This window comes from Puntigrus tetrazona, unplaced genomic scaffold, assembly GCF_018831695.1.
Source record: "Puntigrus tetrazona isolate hp1 unplaced genomic scaffold, ASM1883169v1 S000000956, whole genome shotgun sequence".
Classification (NCBI taxonomy): Eukaryota; Metazoa; Chordata; class Actinopteri; order Cypriniformes; family Cyprinidae; genus Puntigrus; species Puntigrus tetrazona.
The window spans coordinates 97,465-120,723 of NW_025048555.1; the positions used below are offsets into that span (position 1 = coordinate 97,465).

A 23,259-nucleotide genomic window follows, 5' to 3' on the forward strand; every position below is an offset into this window, starting at 1 on the left:
GAGACATGCAAGCTCAGGGCCCTTGAGTTACAGCCAAAGCTTGGAAAAGAGTGAGAGAGATATTGAAATGTCTTTGTGCCAAAACAGATTTCAATATACAAGTTGGGGAGTGAGAAGAGAATGGAAGAGACGCAGAGAAGAGATAGACGTCTCTAAATCAAAAATGCTATCTGTGTGTATCTCTGTGGTGTTTTTCCTGGCTTGGGGAAAAAAGGTGAAAACTGGAGCACAGCCTTATACCAAGCTATATAAAAATCAGGCAAATTCAGCACACTTTCACACAATCCGCTCTATAACACCATTAATAATTCACATCTGTAGCGAGAACAAAAACACAAGTGATCAGATGAGCTTTCTAAGCGTTGGTTGTTACACATGTGAGGAGATGCTCATGGGAGGGCTACGACTGCACAGATATAGTTGTGTATGTGTGTGTTAAGTCTGGGCTGTCAGAGAGGGAACAGAAGAAACTGTGAATATCCTCACGCTGGGCTTCATGAGGCCATGACCTCCTCCCTCTTTCTCCTTCATGTATCTAAAATGCTCTTTCTCAAACTTCTGAAACTCCTATGCGCTTTACCGCTCTAGCGGCTTGACTTCTTGATCAAAATAAAACTGAGGAAATAAGGTTCAACAGAAGGTTGAACATACAACCACAGAAACAGCCTCGCATAAACCTAGAAATATTAGATGGTTTGAGTAATCAGATATTTCCTTTTTAACACGTATGTGCTTCTAATAGCACTGGAATTGAATTAATATTACACCTGCATTTAAAGTAGGACTCCAGTGACTTAATCTATGAACCTAACAAAGCAGCTGCCTGCTGATTTGACTGTCAAACTGTATACGCACTTTGTTGTAATGCGCTTTGATATGAAAACATCTGCAGAGAACACAAATATAAATATGCCCCGCTTGCTCTCTGCTCCTGTTTACTGATCATCAGGCAACTCTTGCCTCATGTTACCTTCTCTTTTCTCTTCTAGTTTCATCTCAAGACTGTCACTGATCTCAACCAGGTCAACAGAAAAAAAATACAGTTCTATTCTGTGGGTCCCAGCAACATAAATATATTTTATATTTACATGTATACATTTCTATATGTATATTTATAATGTGTTTATAATATTACACTTTGCATTATACTGTATTTGTATCATATAAAATTGCTCTGGTTATAACAAATGTAACATTGTTCTCCCTTCTGACTGCCGTTCCTTTCCTGTTTTGGATAGTCGTGAAAAACATTTTTATGGATTTTTTTTTTGCTCTCTGAACAAATATCAAATATTTTGGATTTCTATTTGCTCAGTGTTTTAAATTTTTCTAGCCTTGCTATAATTTTAAAACAAAACCAAATAAAATAAATATAAGGCCAAACATTCAGATTTTATTTTAAATAAAGTTATAATAATTATAGTAATCAGTTAGGAAAAATCAACAAAACAAACAGAACAAAAAAAATGCCAAGCCAAGCCTCACAATTTTAAGTCTCAATATATTATTTGTACAAACAGTCTACAGATTAACTTCTCTTTCGTGTATTCTTATGCTTATCACTTGAAAGTTTCGGTAACACAGTACTATAGGAACCATTTCTCTAGCTGCTTATTAGCATACCTATTATTAACAAATTGGCTGTTTATAAAGCACATATTCTGCATGACCATATTCTACATCCCAAATCCTAACTAATGCATAAACTTATCAACTACACTACTAACTATTAACAAGCATCAAATTATGAGATTATAGAGAAAAAAAAGTGATTAATAGTTTGTTAACGGTAAGATTTAGAAATAAAAAAAAAAATATGAGCAACGTTTAAGATTAAAAAGTTGTGCAAATGGTAAACTTTTGTGACAATGACCAATGTTTTTTTTTACTCTGGCCCTCCGCCATTTCCGAGCTGTTCTCTACTCTAGCTTCTACTATTAATCTGTTTTTTTATACCTATACTTATCTTCTCTTGCCTTTCTTACCCTCTTCTCACCTCTCCCCTCCTCATCAAACTGAATCCACTGTACACTTTTTAGAAGGTGTATTACACAACTCACATCAAACCTTCTGGCTATGACTCAGGCCACACAGGATGTCATTACAGCCAAATCACTCACCCACGAACATCAGTCACACTCCATAATTCACCTCCCTATCTGAAAGCAAGATGCATGCAGGACTTAGTTAGGTCACCCCCGCACACATAAACCACTCTCCTCTATATCCAATTGATCGTTTCTACATTCGAGGCCTTGATCCATCAACCTTGTTGACCTGAACGCCTCAGGGTGAAACAAGCTACCACCTCTGCACAAAAAAAAGAGAATTCAGTTAGAGACTCATCTTCTCTCAGTCATGTTATTGAGCACTGATTGATCACTTTTATGTGCAGTTTCAGGTCTGATGTAATTAAATGCACTCTAATGAAATTCTCGGGCAATCGTGGACGGCAAAGGAGAAAGCAGGTAGGAGATACATTTGCTCGCTGAACATATTAGTCACGGAATAAAAAAAGTTTATTTCATCTCGGTTGGACATTATCAGAGTCTGTGAAAGTACACAGGTCAAACATGAGACTGGTTGACACATGCACAGGCAGGTGACAAGATAATTCCATGTAAAAGACAAGAGAAATGATGCACCCACAATTTCCTTTCACCTCTACTGAAGACTCAACTGGGGGAAGATAATGGTAGCCAGACATGTCAAATCTCTAAGACAATGACAATGACAGGAATAGATATGAATCAAATACGTTGACATGATTAGTTCACCAATGTGTGTTAGACACCACCTGAGTTTATGAAACTTCAAACCTGCAAACCTCAAAGACAAGAAACTGAGGGACAAGACATTTACATAAGCATTTACATCATAGATCCATGGCAACAAGCAAGCAGTTTATAGCAATCATCTTCAGCCTTGAAAATCATGTTACACTTACATAAAATTTGGCACTCTAATTGATACCTGACAACAGAAAGAAATGAAAACTATTTATTATGTGGTGGCTCGTATTTTTGACAATAACGTACAGTGTACAGATTTGCTTGAGTATTGTTAAGATTTAATTATATGGTAATTTAATTTTTTACTACCAAACCCTATATATTTTACAGTATATTATCCAGATTTTAAGTTTTAACCGTATAGAGTAAGGCGATTGACAATTAATTAATTAAGGTTTTGCAATTTTGGTTTGTGAATGACTGGTATTTGTACAATTACACAGAAGCCATTAAGTTTAATGACTACACTTTATATGCTCGATTGCTTGAGTAAAAGAAAAGAAAAGATGTGGGGGAGGTGAAAACAGGAAGTCATTATTTTGTTATTCTAGGATGAGGCTCCACTGAGAGGGGTTTGGTTAATAGGGTGAGGACACCTGAGAATGCACTGCAGTCATAAATTGAGCTCTGTGTGTATTTGTGTGTGTATAATTCACATATGCTTGTGGAGTAAAAGTTTGCGAGCATGTCTTTAAAATAAGTCAAAGGATCTCATTTCAGTCTCATGTCACTCTCATCCAATAACAAAATCCGTCATCAAAGCCACTAATGATTGCTGAAAGAGAAATCAGTGCATGCAACTCAAATATAAGCTAATAAAAAGCAGCCTGGAAGTTTATTACTTATTGATTTTTCCTTACTGTAACTGTTCAATGGCGTAAAGTGAAATCTCTTTATCTCTCTCTCTCTCTCTCTCTCTCTCTCTTTCTTTTACCCTTCTCTGCCTGTACGTAGGAGGAATTTGGCTTTGCTCTTTTCTCACTGGCTCTCAAAGGAAAAATCTCTGAAGCCACAAGATCACAGAAGGTGCTACTGTCAAATCATCAGTCTTTTTCTGTAATGCTTGTCTCTGTGTGTGTGCTGTCTGTATTTTTTTCTCAGCTATTTAGGAGAGGAAAGAATATCTGTGGAAGTCTGTTGGCGTGATCTCTTCATGTGTCTCAGACTTACTTTGATGTGTGAAAGTGCAATGTGTTTTCAAAGCAATAGTCTACCAAAAATTAAAACTTGACCTTTTAAAGCATATGTGTGTGTTGTATGAATAAGAGTCCTATAGGACTCTCAATGAACAAGCACGCAAGCTGCAAAAAAAAAAAAAAATCTCAGAGGACCAGCGTAAATTGAGGATCTGACAAACACAAGTATTTATCATTGGTCACTGGGAGGGTTCCCAGATCTCCCAGCATGACCTCTGTGATCATGCATTCTGTCGTTCACAAAAGTGCACCTTTTCTCCTGAAACAAAAAGATATTCAGTCTTGTGAGAGCAATCAATTCTTTCCAATCGCTATCACAGCAAATATAACAGATTTACAAATAGTTTTCTATAGACCTCCTGTAGGTTTATGGTGTATGAAAGCATACTATTTCTCACCCATATATAACCCTTTTGATAGATAGCGCGCGTAATGAGTTCCAGATATCTGAAGTTTAGTGTTGAATGAAAGCTTGTGACATTTGCCATTTCATGCTGTAAATGAATGTTCTATATTTCATACTTCATGGAAGTTACAGAACATTATAAAAGTTATTTACCAAAGTAGATAACTTTTATAACTTTCCCAGTATCTCAGAAACATGAGATACTGGATCCTGTGTTAATTTAAGGTAATTTATTCACAAAAAAGATCCGTGGTGGGTGTGAACCCACTCAGTTGGAGGACCACCTTGTGGGTGAAGTTTAATCGGCTGTTAAAACTATGCAACAAATAAACTTGTGCATTGTGCTACACCTCTTCATCAAAACAACTCTACAAAATTCGCTGCAGGAACAGCTGGAACTGCCATGACAGGGCATACTGCTGAGAACTCTGAACCACTGAAACTCACTCCAGCATCCTGCCAGCAAGAACTTCATCCAACCCTCTGTACATTTTCATCTCAGCTGAAATTCCAAAGCTTTAACCACAAACTTCAATCTCTTACTGAATGGTGAATGATTTCAGAAGTTAACGATAAGCTAAACCTCTGCTTTAATGAATTCTCTCAAGGGTTGCAATCTTAGGAATTAGTAGCAAATACTAGACTTTGACTTTTATTTAAACTCAGTATCCTCCCCAAACCGCGTGTATGTGTTTGAGTATGAATGTGAGCATGTGTGTGTTTGTTAGAATAGTCATAATAATAATAAAAATAAATAAATACAAATTTTGTTTTGCTTTGCTGATCACAAAATAAAAGAATTGGTAAGATGCCCTAAATTAAGCTAAATGCTGGACGGATTAGTCAATAAAGTGTATACTATGAATTATGAATCAGTGTAATCAAATCAACTCGAATCCTTAAGATTTAATTCCCAAATATTAATTAAACAGATATTAAAACATCACATGGATAAAGTAGTTATCCAGACCACTCAGGGAATTGATTTCTTCACTGGGAGAAGTGTTGTTATGGATTATAGAATTATTTATGGTAGGCAACCATTCAGCACAGAGGACTCATTGGTAAGCAAGTCATGTAATGCTATGTATCAAAATCTGTTATGATGAAGAAACAAACTTATCTTCATCCTGGATGGCCTGAGGATTTTATTTTTATTTTTTTACTTTTTGGTGAACTATTCTTTTTAACTGTGCTCTGGCAACTCAGTATCCATTGATTGTTCTTAGATCAGAACAACCTAGAATGCCTCAAATTGTACATGCTGTTGTGGAAGAGACTAACATATTTATAGAAATGCATGTCACATCCTACTGAGGGAAGTGAGGTGATGGGTTTAAATGAACCAGAATTGTGATTGGAATAAGTAAATACCATTCACACCTCATTAAGTCTGAACGATAGCGGATATATTCAGAACACCTCAGCTAAAACACACACTGCCCTTTATAGCGTATTACAACTGACAGCAGAGGAAAGACATTAATTTTTCACTTCTCACTCAAATGATTGTAATGTTAATCGATGCTGATCCCTCTAGACCAATAGATCAACATCAGTGGATGTGACTGTTTGCAAATGTATCACATGACATGTATTAAATGGAGGATTATACAGCACGACAAGTACCAGCACTCTTCACTAAAACAATTTGCTTTATCCTAAAAGATGATGTTGGAATAAATAAGCAACAGTAAAAGTGTTTTCATAAGCATCCCTGGCTATTTTCCTCTCTGGTCACATGAGGAATTTGCATAATTTGAAGTAAATTATGAAATTATAAGAAAAACACAATCCAAATCCTATTTCTAAGCGTGCACATTTTAAATTCAGTCCCTAAACCTAACCAGTACTAAGGAAAAAAAGTCATGCAGTAAAATATCATATGATATCAAAAAAAATTATTACAAGCTGTCATGAAAGTGTACTGCTATTTCTGTGTTACAATAAAGACCACTTATTCCTGTGTGGTACAATACCACTATTGGAGAAAAAAAGAAAAAAAACAACTCAACGGAAAAGCACAGACACGACAATGTTTTGAACCCCCTTGTGAGATCCCAGTCCTGCTAATGGCCTTAGCAAAATGCCACTGTTTCAAACAGTGAAAAGTGCCTTCCTTAGAAAGCTGAAAATGGACCACTATTAGCCATATAGTTAAACACTGAAGGACATTTTTCATTCCCAGAAGAGCACATCTATCAGCACTAATAGCTTGTGAAGAGTACAGACTGAGCTTCAATATGTGATATTACTGTATTAAAAAAGAATGATAATGGCAAATAGAGAGCTGTTGTAAGGCAGCAATCAAAAGCAAAAGTATTGTAAAGAAGCTCAGAAGCTGCTCAGAAGCATATAGGCAGACCTTCAGCACCATGGACAGAGCACATGCATATAAATACATATATGCATACTTTCAGCACCATGGACACTGCCCATGCAAGTATACATGCAGATATTCAGTTCCATGGAGAGCAAATATATAAATTAGTACACAGTTGGAGAGTAGCCTTTTAACACCTGCCCCCTCTTTGTAACAAGTGATTTATGAATTAAAGTTAAATCTACACTGTATACAAAATTACTGTATGGCTTCTAAAGGCTGTATGTAACTATATCATTTCAAGTTGCAAGATGTAATTAACTTAGCTATACCATCAATCGACAAGAAGAGACTTAGTCTGTCAAACTTTTATTAGTCGCGTAGTGGTTGGAAATCAAGTTGACTGATGACTAGGGTTAAAAAAAAAGTAAACTTACTGAATTTTACCTTAACTTGATTTATAGAAAAGCCAGCACATTAGAGAACAGCAGCAGAACAGGTAACTGCAAACTTTTAAGAAACTCAAAGTTACATAAAAATCTCACTGATTTGGGAATATTAGATTTTTGGTGACATAAAGAAAGGGGAGTGGACGTAGGAATACATATATTCTTGACAGGTACAAGCTTCATGTGGACATTAACAGCCAAAGCAGTATCAGCAGTTCTCTCTCCATCGACATACTGCACCACTCAGTGCCAGAGAAAGAGAGAGATGAATGGGTAATATGATGGAGGATCAGAGAAGAGAACAGAAATGCGGAGGAGGAAAAACTGTGGAGCTCAAGCACAGATCAAGAGCAGATGCAAAGGTCAAGGTCAATGTCATGTGGCTGGGAAATGGATGTGAAGTGTTCTTCGCGAGTGTGTTTGTCTTAAGTGAAATCAATAAAACGGTGATTCACTGTAAAGAGCCTTATGTGTGCACACACACGCACACGCGCACAGGCACACTCATACTGATAGGAAGCTGTAAGACAGCCAAGTTCACAACCATTATACATTTTAACTGCACAGCTGTACTAAACTCACGCCTTTTTATTATTTACATTTGATTTTTTTGTGTATGTGTGTGTGTGTTTTTACACTCCATTGCTTATTATGTGATAACAACTGTTGTTTAAATTTCTATGCTGAATAAATGGAGTGAAACAGAATTACTGTAAATGTAAAATAAAAAAACAAAACAGTCATGGGCACATCTAGCTCTGGGCCAGTGATATATACGCTATGAAGATAATACAGTTTTTAAAAGAAGTGAATGATGCAGTACAATATGTGCTCCACTGTTTAAGCTCTGTGTATTACAGCTTACTTTGTTTGTGTGTGAGCTTAGAGAATCTCACTATACAAACACCTAGCTACTTTATCTGTTTATCCATGTATATACATGTTTGACTGAAAAGGCAACAGTTGAGTTCTTACTCTGCCCAAGAATGGATTTAATGGGAATAAAGTCAGAGCTTGTCAAAACTCTATAAAACTCTCTCATATTTGTGATTTCTAGCTGGATCAACCACTGAGAACACTGAACTCAAAACCTTTCATTTGAGATCATATCTGAAGATACTGTAGTATAAAAATGTGCATATGGAGAATAATTTTGATTTCAAGTCACAAATACTGACACCACAAAAATCAATCTAAATACATTAGATATTTCTCTCAATCACACACGCACAAAACATCATAGCAATCGGTTTTCCACAATATATATTCCACCTACATATGACAGAAGTTACTCTCACAGTCCACATGCTCTGAATGCAGGTCAGCTGTCATACACAGATATAAATAACATATGGCTTTATCATTTTGAGCCTGCTGTTATCTGGCTCTGACAGCGCTCTGTGTGTAATGCCAAGAATACAATAACCTGTAGCTCTAGATGACTGCTCTAACCAGATCCTTTCTCTCGCTTTACTTGACAAGCTGAAAATATTCTCTAAGACATAATTTCAAATTGTACATCTGGGATTGCTAAACAGCTTCAGATTCTGAAATGAAATCTCTCTCCATCTGTATCATCACAACCACAATATTCTGTGCTTCTATCTGTGAAGCTCCATGAGCTCCTCTCCTCGGGAAAAGCCAATAAACACATGAAAAAAGAGGAGCTTTTTGCTAGTTGTGGTAAATGGCCTTGAGTGATTTCAGCATTCAGTGCCTCCAGTCTACCAGCTTGTGGTCTTATAACATCAGCATTCATGAAGAGAAATATTTCAGAATTTCATGTCATGCTAGCTGATTTCATCCCTGACAGGTTTTCCAAAGAGAGAAATAGAGATTTTGTGTCTTGATGCCTGACATTACATATAACCCAGCTTTTATAACCTTTGCTTCCTGCACTGCCCCCTAAAGCTGCAATCTTCCTCTAGAGCATCCACAGCTGCTTAGAGAGAGAAAGACTTGGACATTGTGCAGCTTTGATCAACTGAGATTGAAGTCAAAAATAGGGCTGAGCAGATGGATGAATGGCTCCATTTGGAAGACTAAGTCCATTGAGGTTGGCTCCCTGGCCAGAATCTGATGGCTTTAACAGGCTGAGCTGGGGCGCTGAGAACGGCCCGGCTGTGGAGGGACTCTCGTCTCACAGCAGACGGGTAGTATGGAGAGTTGAATTATGTCCACTTCATTTCCAGTTATGCATGAAGCGGAATATCAAAGGAGCTCTAGGGTTCAGTCTGCTCACTGTAATCAAATTCTAGCGCTACAACAGGGGTGTTCAGCATTTATTATAAAGGGGATGCAACCATGTGTTTTAAACATCAATTGCTAAACATCAATTTAATACCTATAAGTGGTATTTCTTTCTAAAGCAAAATTAACAAAGTCATCTATACCGTGTTCAGTTTAGCAGATGATTCATTTGGCGATACTGAATGTAATATTATGTAGTTTGAGTGCAGTGATCTACGACACTGAGTATTAACTGCTGCTCTATTTGGAAAACGGTGCTAATCAAAGGCCCTAATATGCAATACAATAATATAATCCAAATGCTTGAAAGAATCTATCAAGCTCACAATGGCTGCATTTGAACAAAAATACAATAAAATTAATCTTGTTTTTAATCTTGTTTTTCTACTCAAATGTACCCCTGCTTAATATCCCTGCTATTCAAATACTGCAAATGTTATCAATGCAATAGACAGTGATATATATAGATAATCACTGCACTTCCCTAGTAAGCATGCATTCTTCCTCATTAATACAGCCGTGGCACACATCAATGACTGGAAATGACTCCTAACCCCAACTCTACTATTCACCCTGACTTTCTAATGAAACAAATGAAGTTCTCTGCTCGGTTGTTAAGGTGAGCAAACATGCTGCAAACGCTAATGGTATTCATATAGGCCCAAACAATCTATTAGCTTTTCCATCTCAAATGCTAAACATTCTCATCTTGGTTGATCTCATGAATATCAATGTTGATTATTACTACCATATGCACCGAGTGTTAATGAAACAAGACCGAAATTTCCACTTAATATGGTTGGAAGCACACGGCTCAGACACTAAATTAATGAGAACAAAACGTACAGGCGAAACCCCCTCCTTCCCACACTAACACGCTCCAGTAAGATCTGATAATGCCTGCAATGGCCTATTTTGTATGTTTAGAGATAGTGATGTTATAGACTGTTTAGTAGTGCAAGCCCTACTCTAAGGGTGGGTTTACAGAGCTTAAATTAGATCGAGCCATGCGTTAATCAAGATTGTCGTGAGATCCAGCAGACCCCAGACTCTGTAGCTGCTCACTCTGTGACTGGCCGCTCTGTTTCTCAGTTTCGATCGATAGTTTACTATCCTGGCGGTGTGGAACACCACAGAAGGTCAGTAAAAAAACAAGAACAGGAGTCTGGCAGTTTATTATGCAGAGGTTTTAAAATACCATTGGCAATTCCCACAACACAGTGCGATTGGGCTCTGCAAGTGATATTTGATAATGGTAATAAACCTCTACCAAGGGAGTTTATCGGCATGCCATAGAAAATAGGACCTTTAAATAAAACGTACAATAAACCCTGAAGTTGGCACAGTAAGGAAGGACTCCCACAGAGAACAAATAATTAAATATCTGCAAAGAGCAGATTTCATATTGTCATGGGTCAGGTTTGTTTTGATTTAAGGCAACGGTTGGCTTTATTTTGTTGAGGCGGTCCCTCTAAAAACAGCAGGAGCTCATACTGCAAGTGGAGTGATATTAATTATTGACAGAGGCCACTACTGCACTCAAGTGTAATCATAGATAAATGCCTCACAATGAAAAAGAAAAAAGAAATCAATATCAAGTCCACATTAATAACTCAAACAAGAACGACTATGGTGGCATGCACACACACGCCAAACAGACCAAGAGGCCAACGCGAGTACACGAGCCCTCTGTAAGCACAATGTCAAATATTTCATATTTAAATATGCCCTTAAGAAGACTTAATGGCAATAAATTGATTTTAAAGCCTCTTTCTAAATACAGAGGATCCACAGGCCACGCTAATTTACAGTACATGTAAGAGCAATTTGAGATTCTGGGTCAAGTTAAATAAAAGATGTTTAAATGGTAGGGCTTCTTAGTGTCAAGGAATTTTACAAGTGTCTAAATTTGTATTAACTCTCTAAGCCAAATATGAAATTTCATGTACTCACCCTTCCTCTTTACTACAGCAAAATAACATGAATGAACATCTCATGTTTATTGTAAGCACTCAGTCAGCTTGTAAACAATATGTCATGTAGCATTTCATTTACCTCAGGCAAGTCATCAGTGTCCACATTTAGTCTGCTAGAGAAATGAAGTCTAAGAGCATTTTGGCAAAATGTTATATTACATGACTTACAGTTACACCCCTATCGCCTGCATATGAGACCAGTGGATGGGACCTCCAAAGCTGATATTTCAAAACCACAAAAAGAGATTTAACACAATGAGAATCCATTTTAACCGGTTAATGAAGGCAATGTCTTCTGAAGCTAAATAATAGATGTGTGTGTACAATGTCTATTTCACTCTTTCAGGAAGGAAAAAAAGGTTTTATGATTTTGATAAAAGTAAACTTACCAAGGGTGCATTTATTTGTTTCAAATACAGTAAAGTAACAGTAACAGTAATATTCTGAAATCCATAATTATTGGGTATATTTTTATGTTTATTTTAATATTTTCTATTTTAATTTGTACAGTGTTAGATCACTCTTTCATTCAAGTTAAAACGTAAGTTCTATATTGTCACTTTGATCAGTGTAATGCATTCTTGATAAATAAGTCAAATAAAATAAATAAATAAATCAGAAGGCATACCTAATTTTTTTTTTAATGGCCACCAGTGAAAAAAATTCTTTGTTCCCAAAATGGTGGCAAGCGGAGACTAAATGGAGCATTGATTTACCACTGATTTATACTACAGTACATTTAGAAACTGCTTAGTTAATTAATTCTGTTTGTTGCCTAGTCCTCAACCATCAAACCCATGAACCAACACACTGCTCAGTGACCTGCACATCCTAACACTGATCAGACCTTAGCAGTCCACCTCTGCAGCCTGTAACCTCACAAAGCTCCTTAGTTTTCTTTCATGTGTGACAGTCATTGTGGCACAGTTTCTCCGTCATCGGCCCCCTCTATCTTTTTGCTTCTCCTTTTGGTGTTCAAAGGCTTCTCAGCTCTATTGGACTTGTCACAGCTGTCTGTCAAGATGGCAATGCACAGAAATTTCCATAAAGACCCAAAGCAACTCTGTCTCTTTCTCTCATTAATGCACTGATGTTTTGTGCGATAGTGATGTTGTAAACACTGGGCTGTTCTGAATCTACATACGCACGCTTTCTTCATAGACGTGTGTGTGTGTGTGTATTTGTTTGTCTCTTTATATGTGAGGAAAAGTATGCAATGTGACTGAGTGTTGAGCTGCTGAAAATATCCGGACTCTTCCACATGTATGTATTAGGAATAAAAACTGCAGTCGCAACACAATTATCCACATTAACAAAGTATAATATAATGTTGAATGTAGATTAAAATACAAAGACAATGCAATATTGTGTCACATACACAAAAAGTGAAAAAGTGATTGATGAATTAATAATTTTAGAGAAATAATAATAATATTTTAAATAAATAATATTAATAATAATTTTTTTTTCTGGCTGTTATTAATTGCAATAAATTAACAATAAATTGACAGCCCTAATAATCAATAACACACTAATAGACCAATCAGAATTAAACTGAGATTAACCTGTACTTTCTTTCAACTGAATTTTTTGAACCTGAAATTAATTTGAACTGATGAAGCGAAGAAGAACTAAAATTTGAACTTAAAGTAGAATTGTAATGAATTAAAAAAATAAGAATTTAACTGGTGTTCAGAAAAGTAAGCAAAAGAAAGTTTGCCTACTTGACAAATGCCAAAAAGAAAGAAAGAAAAGAAAGAAAGAAAGAAAGAAAGAAAGAAAGAAAGAGAGAGAGAGAGAGAAAGAGAGAAAAGAAATGCTTCCAAAAATACTGGTATTCATGCCATTATTTCATGCCCAAAAAAGCATGTCTTGAACTATTTTCCACTTGAAATGGAGGCATTCGTTGCTGCTAGGAGGAATCCACTTTCTGCTGTCAATTCAATTATAATTCTATCTTGAGAATTCTGAATATTGCCCAAATAAACTGCATGTGGCACAGTGGATATACACAACAAATTAATCGACACTGAGCCATCTGTAAGTTTGTAAAATAATGGCAACCATCTATGTTTACTAATATGGAACATGGCTTATTTTCATGGCAAGAATATACATAAAGCTATTTGTATTCAACTGTTATCGACCAGCATTCACAAACAGCTGTCTCAATAAGAGCCAGGAGAGCCAAAGGTAGCACGCACACACAGTAACATATTGCCTCACCTGGCAGCAAGAAAGTGAGTACAAATGGAGGCACAAGCCATTAATGACAAAAAATATTGTGCAAACCCTTTTGGCACACTGTGAGAATGAAAGCAGTACAGCAGAAAACTCTAAAACTTCACTAATGTTATTTTGCCAGAGTGTCAAAAAGCATTTCAAGTTAAAATCTCGGCAGGGTCTTGGAGTATTGAGAGGTCAGGAGATAGCATACTGTAGCAGTGCTTAATTCATCTGCCAGCTAAGTCATTGAACAGCCTATCTCAACCCACCGGACTCCAGACCATATCTTGACAGAACCACAGGATATCAAAAGATACATCATCCAAAACTGCTGGAAGCAGATGGATGTAAAGTTGTCTAAAATATTGATATGAGTTTGAATGCAACTTCACATAAACTGTTCACCAGAGGAACATTAAAAACTGATTTAGCCTTTGGGATAAGAGTTGCAAGTTTGTAGCTGGGTAGAGTAATTCACACTATTACTGTACGCCACTGAATATAATTAATAGCTGTAGTTGAAATATTTTAGTTGCAGTTGCTATTTGACCATGTCTCTTAATAAAGCCTTACATATGGATCTGCAGAGAGAGTACTAAATATGTTACTTAAATTTAATAACTCTTGATAATGATAAAAAATAGTTTTCAAATTGTAATATATTGTTTATTTTTATTGTAATGTTTCTAATAGAAATGTATAGAAGGGTATGAATAGAAAGGTAAACTTTTGTTTAAAAAAATAATAATCAGAGATTATAGATTATTACAGTTTTTCTCAGCTAATTTTACATGTCCCCCATCGTTATGATCAACACCTTTTTTTAAACTTAATTTTGGTAACACTTTAGTATAGGAAATAATTGTCACTATTAATGTTGCTTATTAGCATGCCTATTAATAACTTTACAAAGCAGCAATACATACACTTAACAACTTAACTGGTAATAAGCAACCAATTAGGAGTTCATTGATGCAGATGTTGTAGTTAAAGGTTTGCTAATGGTGACAACTGGACCTAAAATAGTGTTTTCAACCTAACAAAGACTTTTACAAATAAAAAAGGTCCCCTTAGAAAACCCAGAGAGAAGAAACTAGGAGAAAGACTAAGATGTAGTGCAGTACTGAGAAGAGCTGGAGTGGGAATAGGAAGAAGAGGTGAAAAGGAACCGAGGGAAAAGACAGTATGAGAGTAGATGGCATTGAAAGAGTCCAGGAAAGAGACAAGATGATATTAGAGGTAAGTAGGAGGAAGAGGAGATTCAAAGGAGAGAACATAGAGTCTCAAATCCTATGAGAGTCATTCAAGTTGAGTCTGTTACAAATTATGATCTCTTTCTTGGCACAAAGTATGCATTATGGTACAAAAATGGAGAAAAATGAAGGATGCCATTAGTTTGGGATGTTCAAATCATATAGTTTTCTTAGGACAATGAAAAATGAATAGTCATTAATTGAAAGTTGGTCATGGTAATGTGCAAACATGTAAATTATTTTCATCTTGTTGTTTTATGTATCTCTTGTCATTAATTCCACTGCAATTTAGTATCGATCAATTAATTAATGTCATTAATTATACAAAAGATGATGAATTAATTGGGAAATGCATGCAGTAACCTTTTAAAGACAAGGTTGTTCCAGTGATGTTGTCTATTTGTATATTGATTTATGCTAATTTCTACCTAATGCTTAAAAGAAAAAATGTGTGTTTCACGCTGACCAAATATGTGCACATTAGTATTCATATGGCAATATTCATGTGCATGTTAACATGGTTAAAAGTCCATATGATAAAACCTTGAAAGGTTAAATGCATTAGCTTATGCTTTCAATGAATCTTTTCATGGACAGCCAAATCTCAATAGTTTCCGACAGAAATGATGTAAAAATGACAGATCCTAGTGAACTTCATTAACGATTTAATTCTTATTTTATGCATCAGGTTTGTTACACCTCAGTTTTATGTCTGATAACATACAACACTTTTTGACTACAAATAGGAGTATTTTTGCTTGATATGAATAGAGCTCAGTTTGGCAATAGACTGAATGCGCCACCAGAAATAAAGATCCACAGTTGCAACTGGAAATCTGTAATACATTCACAGCAACTTCCCAAAGCACCTAAGCTTTCACAACGTACTGAATTTATGAAATATTTCTGCTAAACACCTGTCAAACAACAAAACAAATTGACTGTGTCACTGAAAATTCTAAAAATATTCTCAGTGAATTTTAAACCCTTGTATATAAAGACCACAGACGGCAGGTGAGGTGCTGCTTGCTCTCGCTCCAGACGGGGACCCCTGACGGAAAGCTTCAACCTCAAGGATCATTACAGTGCCAGACCAAACTAATCAACGCAGTGTTGAAGCTTAATGAAACTCATCCATTCCCATCAAGTGATGGACATGGCAGGCAAACAGCGCTACCATGGGGATGCAGTGATGGAAATCTATGTCTCATAACTCAAGAGAAAAAACAACAGCAACTGAGATCATAAATGTATATCTAACTAAGCTCAAAGGTTGGCAAGTGTACTAATCATATTCCATTTCAAAGTCATCTGTAATCCCACTAGGTGAAACATTTAGCAGTAGAACTTCATTAAGTTCAATTATGGTATAACATTTGTAGTAGCAGTACTGCTAATCGTAGAAATAAGTGCTAAAAATTTGTAGAGGTAATAAACTATGCCTTCCCTAACCTATTGAGAATTATTGCATACATCTCAGTTTAATGTAATTATTATGAGTGAGCTAGAATGTGTTCTGAGGATACATTTCTGAAACATCTGGGAATTCGTGACTGTAGCCATATGGAAACATCCCAGAGCTGGGTATTATAGCTTTCTGCTGGAGCTTCTGCAATTGTCTTACTGGGTCTCTAATACACTTTGTAATGAGTGGATAATGTTTAGCTAATGTCATAGAGAGGAAGGCTGAGCTGATGAGGAAAAAGAAAATTAGCCATTTCACACGGGATTTCTACTTTCTAAACACTTAAAATGAGAATATTTACCCTTCAGTTACTGCTATCTAAGCTAAATACCCACGGATATGCTGGTGGGTGAGAAGAATGATAAATAAACACTCATTTCCATGGACACATTAATCCTCACATCTCAAACTATTTCTATATAAGACATATGTATGAGGGCTGAAATAAGATGCATGCACTATGTTCTTGTTATTGTGAGATGAGCTGTAAATCTTCCGCAAAACTGCAGTGTCGCTCCTAAACATTGAGAAAAACACCTCAGTGACATCCAGTCCTAATTAAGAATTATTGTGAGAGAGTTGCAAAGTAGTCTCGCACAAATACACACATGCAAAAAGAAGCTGTGCTGAAACGTAGCCTGAGAGAGAACATCTGCCCGCTCCTCCTCTCCCACATCCAGAGAATTAGAGAAACAACAGAGTGGCAAACAACACAATGAGACTGGAAGAAAACAGAGAGGGAGGACAGAACCCAGAACAACATCCGCATAAAAACAATCTTTCTCCCTTCTCATAGTCCCACAACATCCCATTAGTTCATTTACAATGTCAACAACAACAGTGCATCCTACAGCTGTCATTCCAATTCTGACTGGAGCATCCCACAACTCCTTATAAAACATTTAACAGTGGCCTATTAATCACATGTAAACTCAAAATGAATAGGTCGCTATGCAATCTGTCACATGCACAATAAAACTTTGTTTAAAACCTCATATCTGTGTCTGGAGATGTGGTTCAGTGGTTAGAGTGGTTAGAGCATGCACTCCATCTCCTTTGAGACGTGGTGACCTTTGTTATCCAATCATTTATCAAAATAAACTTATGAGACAAATTTGTAATGTTGTGCTTCAGATGTAGTATGTTTACATACACACAGTATGTTTATATGTTTATTATTTATAATCTTTAAATACATTGCAGAGTGATTAAATATCTTGCCTAAGGGAGGCACAGTATGACCCAATAGCATGGTATATTGTTATAGTAATTTGTCACAATGCATAGGAACCTGCCAAAACGTTCAACATTAAAAAAGGTTAAATTGATAATAATAATAATAATAAATACTACTGGGTTAAATGTTGCAGATTTAGCAATCGGGTTGTTTTAAACCAAACGTTTGGTTAAATGTTTAACACAACTTTTCTGGGCAGTAACCTGACCTCTGGGCAAAAAACAACCCAGCTGCTGTCTTTATTATTATTTTACCCAGTGCTGGGTTGTATTTAACCCTGTCACATGTATTTAATAGAGCATTTTTAGAGGTAATAATATTTTTAATGACTGCATATATCAAAGCCTCACTTTACTGCATTATATATTTTTGACATTATAAAAGAACTCTATACTATAATAGAGCTTGTTATTTCTGCAGGGAAATATGTCTGGGATTGAGTGAGCATATGCAATACAGAAACAGAAGGAGTGACTGTGGAGAAACAGGATGAGCGTGAGGAGAAGGAAGACATGTTCACTGACAGTAGGGAGTCTGAGACCGGTCACAGCACTGCAAGGTATATATAGCTATAGCAACGCTTATTTCTATAAAAAAATTAAAGAAAAAGGTATGCATTGTGCGCTGTGCAACTGCAAGAAAGTGGGCAAAAGAGAATTCATACGCAAAACTGTTGCCACTGATCGCCTTTCTTTCTTTGACGTGGTTGAAAAATTGCTTGTCGTTGAAATCTTATTGTGTCACGTCTGGTTAAGACAAGCATTATATAACCATTTCTTGGCATGAAAGATCAGTGTGTACTTAAGGCTAGACAGTTGATACATTGCCAGATCTCTGTGCAAATAGGTTGAGGGTCTTTATGGGCAATACAAATGCAAATAGCACATTATGCTCAATCAGAATTGCATTATGAAAATCAACCTCGCACCTGATGTGTTTGTAAACGCTTGTTTTAGACATGAGGCTGTCTTCATGAATTGGGTTCAGAAAGTTCAGATACGGGGTGTACAAAACATGCTGTGAAATATCTGAAGCACGACAGAGAGGTCAACACAGGACAAGAATTAACGAGAGGTCAGAACCAAGCCTGTGCATGTGCTGTATGAAAGAGTACGTCACAGTGAATCTGACAAAACTAGAGGGAAAAGGGTGACAGAGAAAGAGGCAGAAGGACAGAAAGAGAGGTGGAGGTCATTTGTTCAGACTCACAGTGGAGAAGTTGTGAGCTCCACAGGGCTCTCCATGTACTTGCAGGCCAGTAGCATATCCTCCAGCTGGTGGCCCAGTCGGTCCATGAACTCCAAGCTGGTGCCCTCAAGTGCCGTGGAGGCAGGAAAAGACGGAAATCTGACAGCTTGCTAAACCATGCCCGCCTGTCATCTTGAAGCAGGTCCAGCACCAGGGTCTGGCCGCATTGGCCAGCAACAGTCCGAGCCAGTGACCCGCAAGTACAGATCGCTTCTTAGTGAGGTGATACAAACGTACAGGGTTATTGTTGCAGATGGTGACCGGGAAAAGCCAGTTCTCTGGCCCACTCTGTGTGGACTCTTGTGTGAGTGGGGAAGGGCCAGCCAGTGAAGCAGTCGATTCGAGGACCAGGACAAAAGAAGACCCAGACAAGTACAGAAGGCTAGCATCCAAATGGCCCGGCGGCTGAGAGAGTTCGACGGAGAGCAGATGTGCCGCAAATCCGTGGAGGTGAGTCCGTGTTAGAAGGGCCGCGTGAGGCGGGACAGATCGCCTCGAGGTGCTCCGGGTCGGGCGTGATGACGGGGCCCTGGCGCTGGCTCCGGGCGTGGGCGAGGCAGGGCGCGAGACAGCGGCCTTCCAGAGCCATGAGGGCCTGGCAGAGCTGCTAGAGCAGCAGGGGACGGCCATCTCCCAGCCAGGCCTCCACGGCCGGGCCCTCATGGGGCTCCAGGAGCACGGAAAGAGCCACAACACTGACTTCCTGAATACAAATCTAATGTTCAGAGTTCGGCTATCAAGTCACGCACTGTTGTAGCACCTGCAGGACTTCTCAAAGTTTAATTGAAGCGTATAACCCCAACTCTACTTCGAGCATCCACTTTAATATCTTGTCAAATGTATGCAAGCTTCATTTCTGGATTGAAAATCACATTCATGCACAAACACACTGCTCCCTAAGGCCCCCAAAATTCAGTATGTGTCTTTATACCCGCTGGCAACTCTCTATAACCCTCAGGCTAAATCCCCAGGCTATTTGCCTTGTTCCTCTCTCTTTCTAGCTCTCACCCCCTCAATCCATTTGGTCAGGGTGCCAGTTAGTCCAGTTAGTCTGGCTTTAGGACAGCCTGCACCCCCTCTGAGCTTCTCCCAGAATCTCCCAAGTTCGGGAAACAATGAGGCAGTTACATGGGAAGTGATCTTAATGAGAAACAAGATTCAATAGATTCAAGACAGATTGTAAGAGAGAATAATGAAAAAGAGATGGATTGTGGGAGGCAGCACCAGCTGAGTCACAAGAAAGAAGCATTTGAGAAAGTGTCCAAGCTGGCTGACCTGTTGGTGAAATAGACTGTCTCAGGGCGACCCTTTCTCAGTCCCTGAAGAGAGGGTTTCCCTAACACTAGCTACAACTGACCCTCACACTCATCTTGTCTTGTTGCCTTTTTTTCTCTAGCTTTGACAGTGATACAGTACTGACTTTTGCCTTCCCCATCTCTATATGTCTCTGTACTCAACTACGGGGCACATGGGCAAAAGCCTGGTGTTACATAGGTTGTACTTTCATTCTAGTTCACATACTCACACACATACACACACACACACACTGACTTTGCCTGCAGGAGGGCTGAATGCCGCTGATGTGGAATCTGTTCTGACATGGTCCGAATTCAGCATCTCACTCTCTCTCTCTCCCTCCCCTTTCCATCCTTCTTTTAGACTGAAACGGCATCCTTTATCTTCTTCTCCTTTGTTTTTTCTTCTCTAAAAATATCCATTCCCAGAAAACCAAATTCTTCAATTTGTGTCCATGTCCCTCCTCTTTCCTCTGTCAATCAAGCATGCTTGCTCCTCCCCTGCCTCTTGCGTGCCTCCTCTTGTCCTTTATCGTTGTCTGACGTTTCACTTCTGCCTCTTCGGTCGCTCGAAAGAGAGAGAGAGAGGAGCGAGCGACAGAAGCTGCTCGGCATGTGAGCCTTTGCTTGCCTTTCCACTGTTTAATTGCTCTGCTGTTGCTGCCACGCCGCCTCGTCTTCCCTTTTCGTGCTCTGTCGGTCTGTTCACTCAGCATTCCTCTCTCCTCCTGGGTCACTCCATCCATTCACTCCTCCTCCTGCTCTGTCGTTTCTGTTCGCCCGCACTCCTCCGTGTCCACACAGCCAGCGCCTGGCTCAGCTCTGTGCCAGCTCTCTCTCCTCACTCTCTTACTTGCTTTCCTCACTTACTTCTCTCTCTCTCTCTCTCCCTCTCTCTCTCTCTCTCCTCTCTCTCTCTCTCTCTCTCTCTCAAACTCTATTTATTCGCTTGTATGTTTCTTTCACTGTCTGTTTCCTTGAACAAGCCGGAAAAGAAACAAAAGAGCACCTCTAATGTTTCTCTCTCATGAGCTTGTTAAAAAGTAAAATGGTGTCCTGTCTATTGTGAGAGTGTAGTAGGTTTACTTTTTGAGTAGAATGAAGCCAAAAGAGCTCACTGGTACCCTACACTTGTCTCAATCTTATATTTTCTGTCATCTTTTTCTGTCTTTTTACATACACATTTGGAGCTTTTTCTTTTTTGGGAAAAAATGCTAGATTCTTCTAGCATGACTGAAACATTATTTACTAAAAATTTGCATGACAGTGTGGGGATGGAGACAGTGACCTGTCAGAGTCTCAGCCACATTAATCCACATAGTCTTCCAAAAGGCAAACAGATAAAGAGTCACAGATCACCAAATATTTAGAGAGCAACAGATGGAGTGAGAGTTGGATGGTGGGTTTCGTAACTACAATCTGAACATATCAGCACAATAACAAACAGTTTTAACTGTAGACACTTGCATCTTTAACACATCACATCATTCTGTATAAGCGTTTCAATAATTAGCCAGGAATGTCCTTAGCACATAAATAAAAGCAGTGATTTTTCTAACACTTCACACACACAAAAATTAAATAAAGTAAATTAATTGCATATTTTAACTATTTAACCAAAGCAGCTCAAGTTATCCTTGATAAAGAACAGGTACATGGGCTCTGTAATTGTAAAGGAGTCAAATAGGCTTTATTAAAAATAACTGTCTTCAAATAAATTTTCTCATCTTAAACGGCTTTGATGTTCTTGTGAATCTTTTTTTTACTTGTTTGTCAGTGAACAAAATAGCCTTGTTAACAACACTGACCAAGTACTTAGTTTGAAAACTTATCTTCAAAAAAGCTGAAAGTAGATTTTAATCTCTACAAACATTGTTGGAAATAATTTCACAAAATGCATTTATAAAACAATTAAAAAAATCAAAAGGAAACACAATTACCAGGATTACTCTGTTACTCAGCATCTACTGGTCTTGATTTAGCAAATTGCAAGTTTCAAATATGTAATTGATTGTTCACTGTGGTGCAGGAAGTGATTATTCAATCTTCATTATACTGGCAAATACATATTATATAACTCAGCTATAAACCAAAAGGAAAAAAACTGAGACTGCTTTAGAGTTTCATTCACATCTCTTTATTAATATTGCATTACTAGCCCTAGCTGCATGTATTTTTTTATAAAATTAATAAAATTAAGTAATAAATGCTGTATTTTTAATTAATTGGAAAGACTTTGAGATCTAAATTCAAATTAATGACTTTACTCAACCCTTGGGAACTGACTTTGGGTTGAGACCTGGGACTTGACTTGTAAACATTGTTTTGGACCTGTCTAGCAGTTGTCTGCCTGTCCTCTGAGGCAATGGATCACTAGAGCAGAAGGAAAAAATATTAAAATGATTTATGCATAAAAGTTCATTCCTAATTCCAGCTAGCAAACAACAAAGAAGTTGGCACCATTGTAAGGCCAGCGATGAACTGTGCAGCTTCTCGCATAAAACACATTTTAATTCATTTCCAACAGAAAGACTGATATTCTCTTCATCATCCTCAAATCCACGGTACAATCTTACAACTTCAGTCTGAAGCCTTTCAGCCATTACTTATCAGTTAGCATCATACTTCTCTAGGATCTCATATCCTCCGAAGAGCATTCAAGCAGTCTGGACATCAGTGCATCTATTAACTGCTGTTAAATCCAGTTTCAGTAAGTACAATCCAGCACATTTGCATGTGTATTGTGCCTTTTATTATATAAAACTGCGGTGAAAGTAGAATAAAAGGACAGAAGAATCCTTTAGCTTATATTAATTTTCCCAGTATGGCAGGGCATTCAGTTTCACAGCAAGCATGTAACTGATTTTATTAAGCTTTCTTTCAGGCAGATGCTTTATTGAATACCCATATGATCTCAGCATGAAACTAGCCCTTCAACGCGTGACCTCTTATTTTTACCATGCTAACAAACTCAATCGAGAGAACATAAGAAACTAAAAACAACATAAGCATAAATTCACAATGATCGGAAGAAAGTACGTTTTCTTTAACATAAAACGCAGTCCTCACAAAGGACTGAATAAACACCTTACATATTTATGTGACAAATCTCAACACAATGAATTGTACAAGATGTCACACTA

General features: G+C 37.7%; 1 pseudogene; it reads right to left on the minus strand.

The window, feature by feature from the left end:
* Positions 1–20,256, minus strand: part of LOC122335902 — a 98,585-nt pseudogene extending 78,329 nt beyond the window's left edge.
* Positions 20,257–23,259: the final 3,003 nt, after the last annotated feature.